The sequence below is a fragment of the Giraffa tippelskirchi genome, chromosome 6 (genome assembly GCF_054371585.1).
Source record: "Giraffa tippelskirchi isolate mGirTip1 chromosome 6, T2T-mGirTip1v1.2.pri, whole genome shotgun sequence".
Classification (NCBI taxonomy): Eukaryota; Metazoa; Chordata; class Mammalia; order Artiodactyla; family Giraffidae; genus Giraffa; species Giraffa tippelskirchi.
The window spans coordinates 105,697,341-105,717,613 of record NC_137280.1 but is presented as its reverse complement, the minus strand read 5'-3'; the positions used below and the strand labels follow the sequence as shown (position 1 = coordinate 105,717,613).

The 20,273-nt window shown below is 36.8% G+C and overlaps 2 long non-coding RNA genes across 2 annotated transcripts in view; both read left to right on the top strand.

The window, feature by feature from the left end:
- The first annotated feature begins 1,385 nt into the window (after positions 1–1,385).
- The window catches only part of LOC145509738 (uncharacterized), a 275,954-nt gene continuing 257,066 nt past the window's right edge, over positions 1,386–20,273 (top strand). Inside the window, exon 1 of the long non-coding RNA XR_014056372.1 lies at positions 1,386–1,568. This is a non-coding gene — a long non-coding RNA (uncharacterized LOC145509738). The remainder of the gene's footprint in view (positions 1,569–20,273) is intronic.
- LOC145509753 (uncharacterized) lies at positions 12,930–15,045 on the top strand. The gene is made up of 2 exons (XR_014056387.1): positions 12,930–14,112; positions 14,257–15,045. It is a non-coding gene; the product is annotated as an uncharacterized LOC145509753 (long non-coding RNA).

The window sequence follows — 20,273 nt, the reverse complement described above, 5'->3', positions numbered from 1 at the left end:
AAATTGAAACCACTAATCAATAGATAGTACTTAGTAAGAGTTTATTGTCCATATAAGAAAAATTCATAAACTGGGAGCTTTCAAAGTCAAAGACTGATATAAAGCTCAGGGGCTGAAGTAACAGGATGATTTATAAAGGGAAAATGAGGAAGCTGTTTACTCTTTCTAGTGATTGGTTATTACAACCAGGGTTTCCAGATTGGAGGAGATAGGTTAAGAGTGATTTACTGTTTTGTTGTTGTTTTGGTCCCAAAGTCGTGTCCAACTCTTTTGCGACTCCATGGACTCTAGCCTATGGACTGTAACCTGCCTGGTTCCTTCTGATTGTTCCGGGCAGGAATACTGGAGTGGGTTGCCATTTCCTTCTCCATGGGATCTTCCCCACCCAAGGATCGAACCCATGTATCCTGCATTGGCAGATGGGTTCTTTACCACTAAGCCACAAGGGAGGCCCTAAAAGTGATTACCTCATATCATTTTTAGGAAGATGACTTAAACTTTTTTTATGATTGTCATTTATGGCATTTATTGTCTTATGTGGCATTTATAAGAAATAACATGTTCGTGTAATAAGAGATTTCACTTATCTTCATGTAATAAGATATGTTCAGTTTTGTTTACACGGCTTAAATGGTTTTGTCGGCTCAAGGAATTTTCAAGTGCAACCTGCATTTTGTGTTTAATTGTAAGAGAAGGTATATGGTTCCTGTTACTCCACGTTAGCCAAAAGAAGAAATGCCTCAATGTTTTAAAGCATGGAACTGCTTTAAAAAGTAGTTTAAAAAGTAGTCCATTTCAAAAAGTACCACATAGGATTCAACGGCATATTTAGCAATCATTCTTTTTCATAATTTACATGCTCTTAACCAATCTAACAATTCCATCTGAGAAAGACATTAATGTGGAAAGATTTTCTTTCCCTTTAATCAGGAATACAATCCCCTGGAAGACTCAAAGGAGACATAGAATCAACATTTCTTCCTGTTTTAAAAACAAAATTAAGGAAGACAATTTAGCTGATGTGAAAGGTTTTACTTAACACTTCATGACGTGGACAACCTTTTTTTCAGAGAATTGCAAGATGGAGAGGAAAGCGGGAAGCTTTAACAGGGTTCTCCAGGCAAGAATATTGGAGTGGGTTGCTATTTCCTTCTCCAGGTTTAACAGGGTAAGGAACACAAAACAGGTGGGAGACAAACAGAAACTATCTGATTGGCTGGGGCCACGCGGTCACGTAATTGTTTGAAGTGAGAAGGCGGGATGTTGGCTTGGCATTTGGGGAGTGGCTCAAGCCGTAGGCTGCGTGCGTTCCTGGTCACGTGATGCATTTGCACGTGTTGCGAAGTATTTGGTGACGTGGACCCCGGGGCAGAAGCAGCTCCATCTTGGGCTAAAGACAGTTGGTTCAACAACTGAAATAGAACTTGTTTATGCTGACCCTCATCCCTTCTCATCTCACCTGGTGCTTTATTGACTTGGAAAGCAAAGCTAGAGCCAGCCAGTTGAGCCCTGTCTGCGTGAACGGTGGAAGGACGTGCCTCTGCTCTCTCAACGGAACATGGAAAAAAGTACGTGAAATCTTAAGAATATATTTATCAGGCATGTGAATTGTAATGTTTCGGTTTGGTAAAGGAAGTAAGTGGATTAAACTGTGTTGCTCCTAAAGTAGGCTCTTGGATGGAAGACCTTCTGCTTTGAACTTAGAATTGGCTTGGTTTGGTGGGTAATTCAATCCCTCTGGCTTGTGTTATTACAGGAATGGGTTAGTGTGTTACAGTGTAAGCCTAAGGGGTTATGTCTGTGATTGTACCCTAATGTCCTGAGTTTAGAGTTATTTGAAGTTCATGGCTTATTTTATTAGAAAAATACCTGGGCTTTGGGAGAGAGCCAGCGGTTCTCAAGTTTCATATATTGTTGTAATGGACGCGTTTTCTCCCTTGTAAATATCAGCGGCATAGATTTTATTGGTATTCAACAACCTTTCAATCCAGAGAGCCCTAGATTCAGCCCAGATGTGGTTCTTATGACTGTCACGGGAATGTAGCTAGTGACATTGCATCAGCCGGTTACCACGAGCCTTTAATATCTCACCCCCAAAGGAAACTTAGAACTGCAGTCTGAAAGTCTCCCAGCTACTACTGCATCTGGCTTTCCTTAAGTCCTGTGGGCTTTTCCTTCTCCTCTCGAGGGAATTTGGCACTGAAATAACTTCCATTCCACACGAGACAGGAAAACACATCGTTTGGATCAAAATAACTTCTTTCTTTTTTCAAGGATTATGATATATTTTTAAAATCACAAACATCTGTCAGCAGCATGAAGCCCGCATGATTTATAAAAGGCATTTCCTTAAGGGCTTTTGTGTATGATGACTTCTTACTGGTCTGACATAATTTAACCTAGGCATCTTTCTGCGTTTATTTACTTTTAAGTTTCAATATATTGTGTGAAGGCTATTTTTGGAGCCACTGTGAGGAAACTACTCATATGGAATGCATTTCCCAGGAAGACCATGTGTTTTCAGTGATGAATCAAACAAAGCCTTGCCCCTTATGCTAATAGAGAAGAATGCATCTCCTTCTGTCTCTGTTTTCCTGTCTCTCCACTCCTTGTATCCTGAGCCAGGGAGACAGCTGTTTTCTCCCGCACTTGGGAGGAGAGGATGAATGCTAAACTGAGGTATCTGGCTGGCTGTCAGAACAATAGGAAACTGCACACCTGTCGGCTCTTGGCAAGCAGGGCTGCTGAAGTGACTAAACGTTGCTTTCCTAGCTCTCCTCGACAAGCACACCATTGGCTACGTTTCTCTCCCTTTCACTTCACAAAGGCTTAGATTGCTCCCTTGAGGCGTGGGGGGGGGGTATTAAGCAGTTTTACTACTGCTTCTAATAAACAGCTTCCTTTAGACAAGGTGGATTTTCTTGCAGGATGTGGTTTATGGCCGCTTCTCTACCCCCTTCCCACACTGGTCCCCTCACCCTCCCTGGAGCACTGATAACCAGGGGTCTTTCTCCCTGTGTAGTCGCTGCTTTGCATCTGTAAGGGTTTTTCTTGTGCAGCCTCACTTGGCTTCCTAGAGGCAATCTGAAAGCCCCTTCAGCTAATGGCTCATTTAGCAATCAATTTGTCAAATAATGTTCACAGATGTTTTTCTGATGGAGCAGCATGCAGTGCAGGTAATGACCGAGTGAGTGATCATTTATGATAGGTGACAGGATCAAGTCCTTGCTTTGCCAGGCGGCTCAGGAGTTAGGGGTTACTGGTCACGTTGAGAGAGAACATACTCCTTTTTAACACATTAAACCAGCCCTGCGATTCCGTTACCACTGAATCATGGGCTTGCAGCTGAAGTATTTCCTTATATCCACAGCTGGAAGAGTCACACCAATGTGAGACCTAGAGGAATAGAAAAGTAGTGTCTCTCTTAACTTGGTGCTTCCTGGTTTTTGAGCTTTGACCATAATGCTGGGGCTGGGAACATAAAGAGAGCAGAAAAATACTACACACATAATAATATCATAGTGGTTTGCAACTGTCTTCATACCTGTGGACATTTTCCAGCCTCAAACACAATTCAGTCAAGAGAAACACTTATTTTACCAGAAATGTGGAAAACTTCGTAGCTGTTAATGTGGAATGATCTGTCAAAGTTCTAGAATATTGGAATCCAACTACTAAAGCCAGGACAGAACTGCTGAGCTGAGCAGTCTTAAGATTCCCACAGCTGCACTAGCTATGCTTTCTTTCATGGTCCTGAATTGTTTCCATTACCCTGAAAAGGGTTATAAAACCTACAATCAATTTAGTTTCTGGGGCATTGTGTTTTGAATACCGTTTAATAGGGTGTGACAAAAACACATAATTTCTCCATGTGTTCTTATGCTGCAAGCAGATCTTCCGTGGTGCTAGGCAGTGCACCAAATCAGATGAACCGCACCGGAAGCTTTGGGATTAGAAATGAAGGGAGAGCAGCAGATAGCCAGAATGTTAACTGTGTGAGGAGAATTGTAAATTTACTAGTTGACCACAACGCCATCAGCAAAATCTTTATCCTCTGCTTTCAACTGAGCTCGGTGCTAGCCAGAGATAAACAAATTTAATTATTTTATACATGAAAAAGAAAGTCATGTTTCAGAATGCACAGGATGAGCTTGAACACAGATGGACAGAATACATTTAATAAGAACATTAATAAGGAGAGATTGGTTGAATCTGATCTGCAGCTGTGGATGTTGGCGGATAAGGGTTTCTATTCCTTTTGATGAGCAGGAACTGAACTGCTCTTCCAACTCGATGCCCCAAACGTTTGTTTTTTCCTTCCTTCTCAAATGAGCAGGCTCATTTATTTTAATGAGAGTTTTTGACGAAGGAAAGAGACCAGTGTGCAGCTCCGTCACTGCTCCTAATCCACTTAGGCACCGAGTGTCTGGATGTCTCTTTTATGGTTGTGTTGACTTCTCACACTGCATCAGGTTACCGAGGAACAGGATCTGTTGGTGCTTGTTAAAGCTGCGAAATTTACATACTCTGGAAATTGCATTATTGGGCATATGTGTGATGTGGATATTTTAGGTAACTTAACAGCATACAGGAACACACGTTGTTCAGCTGTAATAGACAACCTACGGGAACAGATGAGCCAAAGAACTGTCAGAGTGTTCCTCAGTGGCACCAGCCCCACACTGCTCTGTTTCAGAGCAGGTATAAGTTTGTGTATTTTGAGCTGCCTATGGAGATATTTCTCCTACAGGGTAAGAAATAGCTCTGTTGTTCTAGCTTTACTTGACCTTTGTGTCTGGGAATCTAGGTCGGTGGAAGTTTTTAATAGGCTTAGCTGTTCAGGTTTTATTTGGAAATTCAACTAGGTTGTGTGAAAAGCTCTTCTAGGCAAATTGATTTACCATTTACTGAACATTATATTAGCACTTTATAGATACAATTTATTCCTCAAAAGAGGTATATGTGTTAGATGTTACTGCCTCGTTTATAAGTGAAGAATCTGAATGTTAAGAGAGATTTTTTAAAATTCCCAGCACAAGCTGTGATATGAACTGAACTCTTACTCCAAAATTCATTCTGTCATAGGCTTTCATTAAAAATATGTTGCAAAAATTTCAAGCAATCCAAAAATGTCAAAGTTAAATTCTGTTCATGCTAATGCAAGTTTGGTGAATGTTTTCGATCATTTCACCATACATATATACACCTATATTAGTGGGTCTGAAATTTCATATAAATGAGATCATAATAAACTTTGTAACTTGTTTTTAAGAAGTAATATGGAATGGTGTTCTGTTTCACATATGATAATATACATGTTTCAATGCTATTCCATGTTCGATGCATGAGACAAGGGCTCAGGGCCGGGGCAATGGGATGACCCAGAGGGATGGGATGGGGAGGGAGGTGGGTGGGGGGTCCAGGAAGGGGAACACATGTAAACCCATGGCTGATTCATGTCAATGTATGGCAAAAACTATTACAATATTGTAAAGTAATTAGCCCCCAACTAAAATAAATAAATTTATTAAAAAAAAAAAGAAGTAATATGGATATATTTTCAGTAAATTTCTATGCCATTATTTAAAAGGCTGTGTAATGTATATATCAACCAAATTGATATAACCAGTTCCATGTTGATGGATATATAAGTTTCACTATTACATATAATGTTTTAATTTTTGTGCATACCTCTTCCCTTTTTCAGTTATGTTTTAACATCTCTCTCTCTCTTTTTAGAATTTCTATTTGAGTTGAAGACGACATGCATTTAAATGTTGAGGTAGTTTATAAATATATAATTAATGAAAACCATAGGCTCTAGAATCAGTTTGCCTGGGTCTGAATTTCAGTTCCTCTACTTAATTTTTAAAATCAGGAGGATAATAAATAAAAAAGAAACTACTGTTTGAAGTTTGTTGTGAAAATGAAATGACATGAGTGGGTAATGTAGTGTCCAGTGTGTGAATGCATAGTATGAAGTGGTGCATTACTTATAGCTCTGTTGTTGTTATTATTACTGGATATATTTTGCAAAGCTATTTCCTAGAAAAGATTTACCAATTTGTATTCCCACCAACAGTCTAAGACTGCCCGTATCACCTCTTTCCTCCTTCCTGGAAAAACAAACAAACAAACAAACTCTAGCAAATTGCATTCCTGGGATAAACTTTCCTAGCTCGTGGTTTATTACAGTGCTGAATCTAATTTGCTAATACTAAGGCTTTTTATGTCTTCGTTTGTGAGGCAGATTGGTTTGTAGTTTCCTTTACTTGAAATGTCTGTCTGATTTTGGTATCAGGCTAGTATTGGCATATTCTTGTGTGATTTTCTGGAAGATTGGTGTGTCACTGGTAATGTTTCTTCCTTAAATGTTTGATAGAACTCACCACACCAGTGAAGCCAACTTAGGGAGTTTTCTTTGTGGCAAGGTTTAAATCTAATAGATATAGAAATACTCATATTTTCGATTACTTCAGGGTCAACTTTGATAAGTTGCTTTTTCAAGGACTTACTCAAATTAGCACTTACTGTAATTTTTTCCTTTTAAAATATGCTGGATCTTATGATACGTTTTTCAGTCTAGACATTGATATTTTGTGTCTTCTTTTAGTTTCTTCATCAGTTTTTCTAGAGGACTATGATTTTATTAATCATTATAAAGAACCAATTTTATCTTTGTTGATTTTTCTCTATTTCAGTGATTTCTGCTCTCTATCTTTGTTCTTCTGCTTACATTAGGTTTAATTCGCTATTTTTCTGTTAAGGTAGAATAGTATTTTAAATTTTTCTTCTTTTTAAAACTGTTGAGTTTACTCAATGCTCTATTTCATTGTATCCCACAAATTGATATATAATATTTTCATTATTCATTTCAAAATATATGCTAATTTCCTTTGTGATTTCTTTACTGACCCATTGGTTATTTGGAAATATGTTCCTTAATTTCCAAATATTTGGAACTTTTCTAGAAATCATATTGCTACTGTTAGTTTATAACTTACCTCCATTGTTGTTGATCATATTTGATAAGCTTTCAAATGATGTTTATTGGACTTCTTATGCACAGCATGTGGTTTAATCTAGTGAATCCATAGTTTGCACTTGAAAAGAATGTTGGGTATAGTGTTATATCAGTGTCAATTAAGTAAATTGGTTGATAGTGTCGTTCAGATCTTTTATATCTTCTATGCACTTGTTAAAAATTGTTATTTTTGGTTGCACTTGGTCTTTGTTGCTGTGCACAGGCTTTCTTTAGTTGTGGCGAGTGGGAGCTACTGTCTAGTTGTGCGTTGGCTTCTCATTGCAGTGGCTTCTCTTGTTGCAGAGCATGGGCTGTAGGGCGTGTGGGGTCAGTAGTTGCGGCACATGGGCTTAGTTGCCTCTTGGCATGTGGGATCTTCCTGGACCATGGATTGAACCTGTGTACCCTGCATTGAACACGTGGACCACAAGCGAAGACCTTTAGAGAAGTTTTAGAATCACAGAAAAATTGAGAGACTTTCCATGAAGTACATGCCCCACATAGTAACAGCCTCCTCAATGATGAATATTCTGCATAAAAATAGCACATTTGTTGCAGGTAATAATCCTATAGTGGCACATCACTATCTCCCAGAGTTTACAGTTTACATCAGGGTTCATTTCTGATGTTGTAAATTCTTTGGGCTTCTGCAAATGTATAATGCCATGTGTTCACCATTACAGTATCACGCAGAATAGTTTCACTGCCTTCAAAATCCTCTATACCTATTTGTCCTTCCCCTAACCCCCAGGCCCCAGCTACCACTGAACATTCTACCGTTGCATAGTTTCGCCCTTTCCAGAATGTCATATCGTTGGAATCATATAGTATGTAGCCTTTTTGAATTGCCTTTTTTAAAAATGATACTATTCATTTAGGGCTTCCCTGTTAGCTCAGATGGTTAAGAATCTGCCTGCAGTGCAGGAGATGTGGCATTGATCTCTGGGTTGGGAAGATGCCCTGGAGAAGGGAATGGCTGCCCACTCCAGTATTCTTGCCTGAATACTTCATTTAATATTATTCCAGGTGTTTTCCTGGCTTGATAGTTCATTTTTTTTTTTTTTAAAGAGATGAGTAACACTCTATTGTCTGAATGTACTGCAGTTTATTTATCTATCTACCTACCAAAGAGTATCTTGATCTATTCCAAGTTTAGGAAATTATAACTAAAGCTGATGTAAACATTCATGGACAGGCTATGGTATGGACATAAGTTTCCAGGTTATTTGCATAAATATCAAGGAGTATGGTGGCTGGATCATATAAATATGATAATATTTAGTTTTGTAAGAAACCACCAAACTCTCTTCCACACTGTCCCATTTTGCATTTCCATCAGCAATGAATGAGAATTCCTGTAGCTCCATATCCTTCCGAGCATTCGGTGGTGTCAGTGTTTTCGATTTTGGCCATTCTAATAGGGAGAAAGTGATATATCATTGTTCTTTTAATATCCATTTACCTCATGGCGTATGATGGGGAACATCTTTTCATATATTTATTTGTCATCTGTATATCTTCTTTGATGAGATATCTGTTAAGGTTTTGGTCGATTTTTAATTTTTTTTGTTGTTGTTGAGTTTTAAGGATTCTTTGTATATTTTGAATGACAGTCCTGTATCAGTTGTGTCCTTCACAAAATACTTTCCTTTAATATATGGCTTGTCTTTTCATTCTCTTGACATTGTCTTTTTTTTTGGCTGCACAGCTTATGGTCTTTTACTTCCCTTACCAGGGATTGAACCTGGACCCTCAGCTGTAAGAGTGCAGAGTTCTAATCACTGGATTGTCAGGGAATTGCCTTGACATTGTCTTTTGCAAAGCCTATTAACTTTCTTTCATGGATCATGTTTTTGGTGTTGTATATAAAGTGTCATCACCATACCCAAGGTCATCTAGATTTTCTGTCTCATGTTATCTTCTAGAAATTTTGTAGGTTTACTTGTTACATGTAGACCTCTGATCCAGTTTGAGTTCATTTTTGTGATATGTATAAGATCTGTGTCTACACTGATTGTGTTTTTTGACATATATATCTTCAGTTGGTCCAGCGTTGTTTGTTAAGATTATCTTTGTTGCATTGTAGTACCTTTGATCCTTGGTCAAAGAATAGTTGAGTATATTTTCATGGGGTTTCTGTTCTGTTCCACTGGTCTATTTGTCTGTTCTTTTGCCAGTACTACGTTGTCTTGAATACTGTAGCTTTATAAGTGTTGGGTATTGTGGATCTTTTGCCTCTCCATGTAAACTTCAGAAATGGTTGCTATCCACAAAATAAGTTGATAGAATTTTGATTTAGATTGCATTGAATTTATATGTCATGGGCTTACCTGGTGGCTCAGATGGTAAAGAATCTGCTTGCAATGCAGGAGACCTGGGTTTGATCCCTGGGTTGGGCAGATCTCCTGGAGAAGGGACTGGCAAACCACTCTAGTATTCTTGCCTGAAGAATTTCATGGACAGAAGAGCCAAGTGAGCTACAGTCCTTGGGATTGCAAAGAGTTGGACATACTGAGTGACTATTTCTGTATATCAAGTTATAAAGAACTGACATCTTCACAATTTTGAATCTTCCTACTCTTGGAATCTCATGATATTCCTTTTCGTAAAATGGAATATCTCTCAACTTATTCAATTCTATTTCTCATATGAGGATTGTGTAATTTTCTTCATACAAATTTTATATATATATTGTTAGATTTATACCTAAAGATTTCATTTTGGTGGGGGGGGCTAGTGTAAACAGTATTACATTTTTAATTTTAAATTCTACTTGGTCATTACTCGTATGCAGGAAAATTAATGATATTTGTATATTAACTTCTTATCCCAAGACTTTACTATAATCACTTACCAGTTCCAAAAGGGTTTTGTTTTGATTTTTGGTTGATTCTTTGGTATTTTCTGCATTTATGACTATGTAATCTGTAAATACAGTTTTATTTCTTCCTTCTTTATATATATATATATATATATAATTATTTATATATACTATATACATGCCTTTAGTTGCTTTTCTTGTCTTTTATTTATTTTTGGTTGTGCTGAATCTTCATTGCTGTGCGGGCTCTTCTCTAGTTGCGGTGCATGGGATTCTCATTGCAGTGGCTTCTCCTGTTGCAGGGCACAGTCTCTAGAGTGCATCGACTTCAGTGGTTGCGGCACGTGGGCTCCGTATTGTGGCTCCTGGGCTCTAGAGCACAGGCTCAATAGTTGTGGCACATGGATGTAGTTGCTCTGTGGCATGTGGGATCTTAGATTAGAGATCAAACCTGTGTCTGCTGCATTGGCAGGTGGATTCTTTACCACTGAACCACCAGGGAAACCTTTTCTTGTCATATTTCATTACATAAGACCTCTAGTAAAATGTTGAAATGGAGTAATAAGATGGATATCCTTGCCTTGGTCTTAATAAAAATGGAAAAACTTATAGTTCCTTAACTTTAGGTATGATATTAGCTATAGATTTTTTGTAGATATTCTTGATCAGGTTGAGGAAGTCATTTCCTATTCCTAGCTTGCTGAGGATTTTTATAGTGAGTGGGTGTTGAATTTGTGAAATGTTTTTTCTGCATCTATTATGTAATTTTTCTTCTTTAACCTATTGATGTGAGGATTATATTGATATATTTTTTTGAATTTTGAAGCTGGTTTGGATACATGGGATAAAACTCACTGTGTTGTGGTATATGATTCTTTTTACACCTTGTTGGATTCAGTTTAGTGTTTTTTTTTGAGGATCTTTAAGGGTATGTTCATGAGAGTTACTGGTCTGCAGTGTTTTTTTTTTTTTAATTGTCTTTGTTTGGTCTGGTGTTAGAATAATTTTGGCCTCATAGAATAAGTTAGGAAGTATTCTCTCTGACATTCTCCTGAAAGAGATTGTAGAGAATTGATATAATTTTTTCCTTAATTATTTGGTAGAATTCATCTGGGCCTCATGCTTTCTGTTTTGGAAGGTTATTATTCAATCTCTATAACAGATGTAAGCCTATTCATATTATTTATTTATCCTTGTGTCCATTTGGGAAGATTGTATCTTTCGAGGAATAAGTCCATTTCATCTAGGTTATCAAATTTGTAGACACAGTTGTTCATATTCCTTTGTCTTTTAATGTCAGTGAGATCTTTAGTGATGTCACTTCTTTCATTTCTGATATTAGAATTTGTGTCATCTCTCTTTTTTCTTAATTAACTTGGCTGAAGGCTTATCAATTTTATTGATCTTTTCAAAGAAACATTTCTTCTACTTACCTTGAATTTAATTTTCTCTTTTTTTGCTAGTTTCCTAAAATAAGAGCTTAGATTTTTTATTTTAGACCTATCTTCTTTTCAAATATATGCACTCAATGCTATAAAATTTCCACTAAGCACTACTTTCGCCACATCCCACAAATTTTGATAATTTTAAAACTTTTCATATTTAATGTGTTTAAAATTTGAGATTTCATCATTGACCAGTTGTGTTATTTAGAAATATGTTGCTTAATCTCTGGGTATTTGGGAATTTTCCTGATGTCTTTTATTGATTTATAGTTTAATTCCATTGTGCTCTGAGAAAAGGCATAGAATAATTTATATTCTTTTAAAGTTATTGCGATGTGTTTTATGGCCCAGAATGTGATCTCTGTTAGTGAGTATTCCATGTGAGCTTGAGAAAAAGGCATATTATGCTGATTCTAGACGGAGTGGTATTATATAGATGTTAGTCATATCCAGTTGATTGATATCCTCTTTTAAGTTAAACTATGTTCTTATTAATTTTCTACCTGCTGTATCTGTCCATTTCTGAGAGAGTGATGTTTAAGTCTCCAACTATCATAGTGAGCTAATTTATTTTTCCTTGCAGGTCTGTCAGTTTTGCCTCATATAGTTTGATGCTATTGCCAGACACATACACATTAAGAATTATATCTTCTTAGAGAATTGACCCTTTTATCATTATGTAATGCCCTCTTTATCCCTGGTAAGTTTCCTTACTCTGAAGTCTGCTGTGTCTTAAATTAATATAGCTACTTCTCCTTTCTCTCAATTAGTATTAACATAGTTGTTGTTGTTTAGTTGCTAAGTCATGTCGAACTCTTTTGTGACTCTATGGACTGTAGTCTGCCAGGCTCCTTTGTCTGTGAGATTTCCCAGGCAAGAATACTGGAGTGGATTGCCTTTTCCTTCTCCAGGGAATCTTCCCAACCCAGGGGGTTGAATCCCTGTCTCCTGCATTGGCACACAGACTCTTTACTACTGAGGCACCAGGAAAGCCCTATTAACGTGGTGTGTATAAGTATGTATATTTTTTGTTGTTGTTCCCTATCCCTTTACTTTTAACCTATATATGTGTTTTTAAATAGATTTCTTGTAGACAGCATACAGTTAGGTCTTATTTTTTTATCCACTCTGACAATCCCAATACAATTGTAATACCAATACAGTTAATTGGTGTTTGTACCATTGATATTTAAGTGATTATGAATATTATTCCATGATGTGCAAACTGATAGGAACACTTGTTAATAGGTATTTAGTAATGTGGTGGTAAGGTGTGGAGGTAAGAGAAGCATTTGTTCATCTTAAGATTATATCTCAGGTTTTTAGTGAGCCAGTGGCCCTGGGACGTGAACTTCCTAAGTGCTTATCAGTTTTTTCCCCAGCCTTAAGTGGGCCCAAATGACCAAGGGGCTCTGGAATCCAGTATTTCCCTTCCCTCCTGTGGAAAAGCTAGGGCTGGCTGAACTGGAATATTTCCTTCCTCCAGATTGATTAGGCCCTGATAAGGTAGTTTATGGTGAGGAGGGCTAGTGTGGTTAAAAATTATAGAATGTTCTGGCATATTTCAAAATGACTGCTTTCTCCCTTCCCATGCCAGAAGCCTAAGAGGACTTTTTCTTCAATACTTACTGTGAAAACCTGGTAGAATTACAGGAAGTAATTAAAGTAACAGTGTGAGAGCTTCCCTCCCTCACCTCCTCTCTGGAGATTTTACTCTTCAGACTTGTCTGCATTGAGCATTTGGCAATTCATCTATTAAAGTTCAGTTGTTCCTATCCTGGCACTGGATCTCATGGAGGTTTCTGTTTGTGGGTTTCAGCTTTAGAAAGTTAATGTTTCTCTGTAACCACCTGTTTGCCTCTCCAGTGTTGGGGACAGCAGTTTGCCCTGTGACTTGACCTCCCAAGGAGATCTGAGAAGAGTTGTTGGTTTTTCAGTTTGTTCAGTTTTTAACTTATTAGGATGCAGTAGAGGTTTGTAAGTTCCTTATATGCTAGCCTGGAAAATGGAAGTCCTCTAATTGGCTATTTTATTTAGCAATTTTTGGTCATATTTTCCTTTCTCTTAATGCTTAGTTGTTTTTTTTCTTTTAAATTATATGCTGGAAATTATAATTGTACGTTGTAGGGGCAATGTTGAATTTTGTTTGTGAAGTCAGTGAAATCCTAGCATATACTCTTGATCTTGTCAGGGTTTGTTTTTTGAGTTGCTTGTGTGGGAATGTTTTGATTTTGCTCTTAATCCTAGGTCATGGTCCTACTCTAGACTGTCAGCATTATTACTAATGTGTGATCTTTTGTGGTCTCTTATGAATGCCTGAAGTGGTCAAGAAGACAATTCTTTTATGGATTGGCTGAAATTTAAACATGGTCTTGTAGTCATCTCAGTTAGACTGTTTTGCTTGGGTTCCACTTCTTGTTTCATGGTCCCGAAAAGGATTCAAAACAGAAAGGAAGGGTAACAGGGGGCTTACCTCACATATTTTTCTTTTGTCCATGATCTGTTTCGTTGTTGCCTATTGTTGAATACCTAAGTGATTTCATAAGTTTTGTCTGGTTTTAGAGTTGTTCATAGTGGGAGAGCATGGTTGATACTTTTCACTTTTGTCTTTGCTGAATGAAGTCCAACACCCTCTTTTACTAATGTTAGCTTTACTATGTTTTAATATGTTATGAAGACACTTCTGTCTCTTTGCCCAAAACATTATCTTTAACTTTGCTTTAATTGTTTGTAGATATTCTCTCATAAGTACTTAGGTAACTTTGCCAAGTTAAGAAATAATTCTGTTGAGATTTCGGAGAAGGCAATGGCACCCCACTCCAGTACTCTTGCCTGGAAACTCCCATGGATGGAGAAGCCTGGTAGGCTACAGTCCATGGGGTCGCTACAAGTTGGACACGACTGAGCGACTTCACTTTCACTTTTCACTTGCATGCATTGGAGAAGGAAATGGAAACCCACTCCAGTGTTCTTGCCTGGAGACTCCCAGGGACGGGGGAGCCTGGTGGGCTGCCGTCTATGTGGTCGCACAGAGTCGGACACGACTGAGGTGACTTAGCAGCTGTTGAGATTTTGATTGTGACTGCATTAAATTTAGGTTTAATGTAGGGAGAATTTACATTTTTTTCAACATACTTTTCTTCAGTAGCGAGAGTTTATAAGTTTACGTTAAATCAGTTTCCCTTAATATTTCTCACTTTTAGTAATTATGCAAACATTAATAGCTTTTATACATTTAAGTTTAACATAAGAAAAATACATTGTTTTGTTGCTATTGTGGATTTTCTTCTGTTTTATATTATAAATCTCCATTATTTATATGAAATAAGTAGATTTAAAAAATTTTAACTTTAACCAGTCTTTGAAGTCTCATTCTCTTCTAGTTTTCTAGTTGATCATTTTGTGTTTTCTCTCTATGCCATCTAGATACAAGCAATAATATTTTTTGCTCTACCTTTCAGATGTATAATACTAATTATTTATGTTGTCATTATAGTAGATAGTACTTCCAGAATATTGTAATCTAAAAGCATTTTTCTTATCATCAAGTTTAATGGTATTTCAAAATTTGACATCATGTCCCAGAAATAAACCCATGTACCTGTGGTCAGTTAACCTGTGACAAAGGAGGTAAGAATGTACAATGGAGAGAAGACTGTCTCTTCAATAAATGTTTCTGGGGAAACTGGATAGCTACATGTAAAAGACTGAGATTAGAATATTTCCTCACACCATATACAAAAATAAAGTAAAAATAGGTTAAAGACCTAAATATAAGACCTAAAACCACAAAACTTCTAGAGGAATATATAAGGAAGTCACTCTGACATAGAATGTAGCAATAGGTTTTTGGATCTTTCTCCTGAGGAAAAAGAAAGAAAACCAAAAATAAACAGGTGGGACTTAATTAAACTTAAATGCTTTTACACAGCAAAAGAAACCATCAATGAAATGAAAAACCTACTGAATGGGAGAAAATATTTGCAAATGATATGACAGGATAATGGGTTAATATCCAAAACAGATAAACAACAATATACGCAGTATCAAAAAACCTACAAACAGCCTAATCAAAAAATGGGCACAAGACATGAACAGACATTTTTCCAAAGAAGACATGCATATGGCCAACAGATACATGAAAAGATGCTCAACATCACTAAGCATCAGAGAAATGCAAATCAAAACCACGACATATCACCTCACACCTCTCAGAATGGCTATCATCGTAAAGGTTACTAATAACAAATATTGGTGAGGGAGTGGAGGAAAGGGAACCCTTGTACACTGTTGGTGGGAGTGTAAATTGTTGCAGCCATTGTGGAACACAGTGCAGAGGGTTCTCAAAAAACTAGAAACAGGACTACCATATGATCCAGCAGTACCACCCCTGAGTATATATCTGAAAAAAAGCAAAACACTAATTCAGAAAGATACATGCACCCCAGTATTCCAAGTAGTAGTATTTATAAAAGGCAAGATATAGAAGCAACCCAACGTTCATCAACAGATAAAGGGATACCGAAGATACAATATGTATACACACACACACACACACACTCAGAATGGAATATTATTCAGCTATTAAAAAGAATGAAATTCTGCCATTTGCAACAGTGCAGATGGACCTAGGGAGTAGCATGCTTTATGAAATAAGTCAGACACAGAAAGACAGATACTGTATGTTATCACTTATATGTGAAGTCTGAAAAACAAATATATATTAAAAAAAACAGACTCTCAGATAAAGAAAACTAGTGGTACCAATGGTGAGATGAAACGGGGAAGGACAAGATAGAGGTATGGGATTAAGGGGTACAAACCACTATGTATAAAAAGAGATAAGCAACAAGGATGTATTATAAAGTACAGAGGAATAGAGCCATTATTTTTGAGTAACTTTAAATGGAGCATCATCTATAAAAATATTGAATTACTGTGCTGTACACCTGGAATGAAAAGAATATTGTAAATCAACTATATTCCAATAAAAAAAAGAACTTGAATTAAGAAAAAAATGTAAGTATCATGTCTTGGATTATGAAGTTACATATATCTTTTATTGTATTTTTTAAAATTTTCAAAAACGTGACAAATATTATTTAATATCTCATACCTCTTTGGGCTCCATAAATATTACCCTATTATTTTTCTTCATTGGCTGATTAATTTGGTGATTAATATACTTAGATATTTAAAATATTTAATCTCCTTGAATTTTTAGTGAAACTCACTAGATTATGCTGGCTTATAATAAATATTTTGCTGGCTCGATTTGTGTAGTGTTTTTTGCTAAGTAAAATTTTGGCCAGCATTATACAAGTAAGTTTAATGTTTTATTTTTGTTTGCTGACATTTTCAAATCAGTGTTATGCTGATTTACTGTCTGAAAAAATTAAAATGGGCATGGACAGTTTTTATGTTTTTGGTATATTGACAGAAATCAACTCCAAAGTCATTTGAGCCTGATGTTTATTGTTGGTGGCGGTGGCAGTAAGGAAAGGGCTAAATAACTCTTAGCTCACAATTTCTTCCTTGTTTATGATTGTTTTGGCTCTCTAACCCATTGTGAATCAGTTTCGTTAAACATAGTTTCCTAAAAGTCATCCATTTTATCCAAGATTTGGATACATTAGCATGTGATTGTACAATGCATTGTTTTATGGTGCTGGGTTTAACAGCTTTTTTTTTTGAAGGAAGAAATAAATGATGCTCACTGTAGGAAAAGAAGCAGCAAATACAGAGTATACAGAGTCATGTAAATACTACTTAGTTTCATGACCCAGCAGTAACCTCTATTACTATTTTAGGTGTATTGCCTTCTAGAGTTTATCCTGTAAAACCTGAAGTATTTATCTCTGTAGTTTGTGCTGTCTCCAGGAAAGAGGCTATGACTTGGTTGGACAGAAAGCATTATATTTCCTTCCTCCTGGGGTTTTTGATTGCTGGAGGTGGATGTGGAAGTGTGCAGATCTAGTCCACACCAGGAGGAACACCAGAAAAGGGAGACCATACTCTGCACAAAGACTGGAGAAATCGATGGACAGTGGGAAGTTAGATACCTAATGCAGTGAGCCTAGAAATAAGTTCTTGTGCAGAATAAAGACACTGTAAGTGTAGAAAAAATATGACGAATTCAAGTGGTAAACCAATGTGTTACACAGAGCGAGAGGTACTCTTGAATGATTTATGAATTCTGATAAAGAGTGGTTAAGTGTTCGGCATTGATTCAGATGAAAAAATCAGATTGTTTGGCTTTATCATAGTGGTATTTAGGGTTTTATCCTTTCAGATGCTCTTCCACGCGATGAAAGAAGCTGTACTTATTCAGGTATTCCAAGTAAATACATTTAAGTGAACTGAGAGATCGAGGCAGATTTGGGACTTTGAGTCAGTTGTCTATTTTTAGCTCTGTGATTTATATAGTATCTTTATATCTCTTTAAGTGTAAGGTACAGTGCCTTCACATGCCGTTTGCTGATTTAATGACTTCAGTTAGATTTCCACTTCCCGAATTGATATATTTTCTTTAAAATATTGAGACTGTGAGATGGAATACTGAGGGCAGACAAACAAATGTGTGATCCTTACCAATAAGTAACTATACTGCTTAAAGCTAAGAGAAAACAGGACCGGAAAAAAAAATGTTTTTCAGAGTATGTGAAAAAGGAGAAGTAGATAGTTTAACTGTACTGAAATGAGTGAAGCACAGGCTTTTGGAGTGAAGAGAACTTCAGAAGTGGAGAACTTAAGAAGTGGAAAACAGGTTTGTGCTTCTATTCTGATATGAACTAGCTGTGTGACCTTTTTACAGTTCCTTAGTTTCTGGAGCCCAGTTCTTCCTCAGTATTTGAGGATAGTAGTCATCAATTTGTCAGAGGATTTGAGTTTCAGCTTAGATAAAGAATATGAACTAAATGTTTTTACTTGTAACTTTTGCTTACCGAGTAAGTGAGTGCCTTCTATGTTTGGGCCATACATGTGCTAGCAGTTGTTGCTAGAACAATAAATGAGACAAAAATCTGTGTGTTTTAAGAGTCCGCTGGGGACATGGGGGCTTATGGTTCATAAGTTACCAATTCTTTAGGACAGGAAAAGGCAGCCTTCCATTTCAGCAAATATCAAAATAATGTATCTTCTTCAGAAGAAAAGAAACTATAGAAAAGGAGAAAGGTGAAAAAAAAAAAACCTAAAAATCTACCACTCTGAAATAAATATTTTATCACGAGGTAATCATCACTCCGGGTTTCCCTTGGTGGCTCAGTGGTAAAAAATAAGAAATCTGCTGCCAGTGCAGGAGACGTGGATTCCATCCCTGGGTTGCGAAGATCCCCTAGAGGAGTGCGTGGCAGTCCACCCCAGTATTCTTGTTTGGAAAAGAGGAAAGATAGAGGAGCCTGGCGGGTTGCAGTCCATGGGGTTACAAAAGAGAATCTGACATGACTTTTTGACAAACCAACAATAATCACCCTGTGAATCTCTGTGAATAAACAAAATTGAAAATCTGATGGATACAGGCAAAAAGATAAACAGGTCCCACTATTTATGTGAAAATGGAGTCTTATGTATTTAAAAATGAAATCATTGAACTTAATTTTATTTGTATCTAAATGAAAAATATGTAACTACAGTGATAGAAAAGGAATTGCTAAAACTTCCAAAAATTTTTCCTTCACTGCAAATGGTGTGAAATTCTAAAAGACCTTGCTAGGGCTCAGGTGCAACATTATGTATATTCAGAAATTCAAGTCATTTTTTTCAACTTTCATCTTTCAAATTTAGTGAATAATAGATTTTTTAATTATGAAAGTTGAGAAAATAAGCACTTTCTCGACCTTTTTATACCTTCTATCCCCCATTCCCAACTTTTGCTTTACTTTATAATTATACTGCTAAGATTATCCTCTTGCCTACAATCATTTCCACAGTTGTTTAGTCTTAGTTATATATTGAATGCTCATTGAATTTTATATTGATGCTCATCAAGATAGGTTGCTATACTGATGCTCATTTTCAGTCCTTTAATAATTTCCAGTTTGTGTTGATTGACTTCTTGGCTGAATGGAAAATCCGGCTGAAGGCATCAGAGAGCGACTTAGGAATCAGACAGCTCCTAGGCAGCCAAAAATTGCAGAATCAGGAGCCTGGAGAGAATGAGGGGCAGGAAAGGGTGACCTGCACTCAGGATTTTTCCTAATAAGGCATTTGCTAAGTGTTTAAGCTGCAGAGGTGCATGGCTAAGATGAATGGAGTTTTTGGTGTTTTCACTGTACCACTGTAAAGAAGAAACAGGAGATTATGACATTTTAAGGAGGAGGGACTGCGGTAAACACTCTAGATCATCAGCTGAGATCTCTGAAGAACCAAATGCTAGAAATGAAGGCAGACCAGAGGCTAAAACCTTGTGAAAACTGCAATGCAGCCTGGGGTAGCTCAGCTACTGATTACATTAAAATATCCCCATTTCACCTGCTCACTAGAGATTAGAGCGAGTTCAGTCTGGAGGAAGATAGCCTTTTCCAGAGCTTCTATTACTTTTCATTTGTATTTCATGTATCTTTCATATATGTTAATCTCTTTAAAAAACACCTGCCACCTGCACCAGAAAGCAAGACCAAAAAACAAATGATAAAAATAGACTCATAGACGTCCTCACACATTATCAAGCACAGACGTTACCATAACTGTGATGAATATGTTCAGAAAAATATATGACAAGATGGAGAATTTCTCCAGAGAAAGGAGTCTATTTTAAAAATCAAATGGAAATATTCGAACACTAGAAATGTCACAAAGCAATAATCTATAATCTCCTTTAGAGTTTGAGATCTGAATCAGTTCTTCCCCTCTTTCATGGAAATCCTTCTTGTTTCCTTTTAACCTATATTCTGTTCATTGTTTTCAGAGTGGTCATTCCTGTCGTTTTCTGTGAAAGAGAGTATAAATATTTTTCAGTATATTTCAAGACAGTCACAGTCCAGTA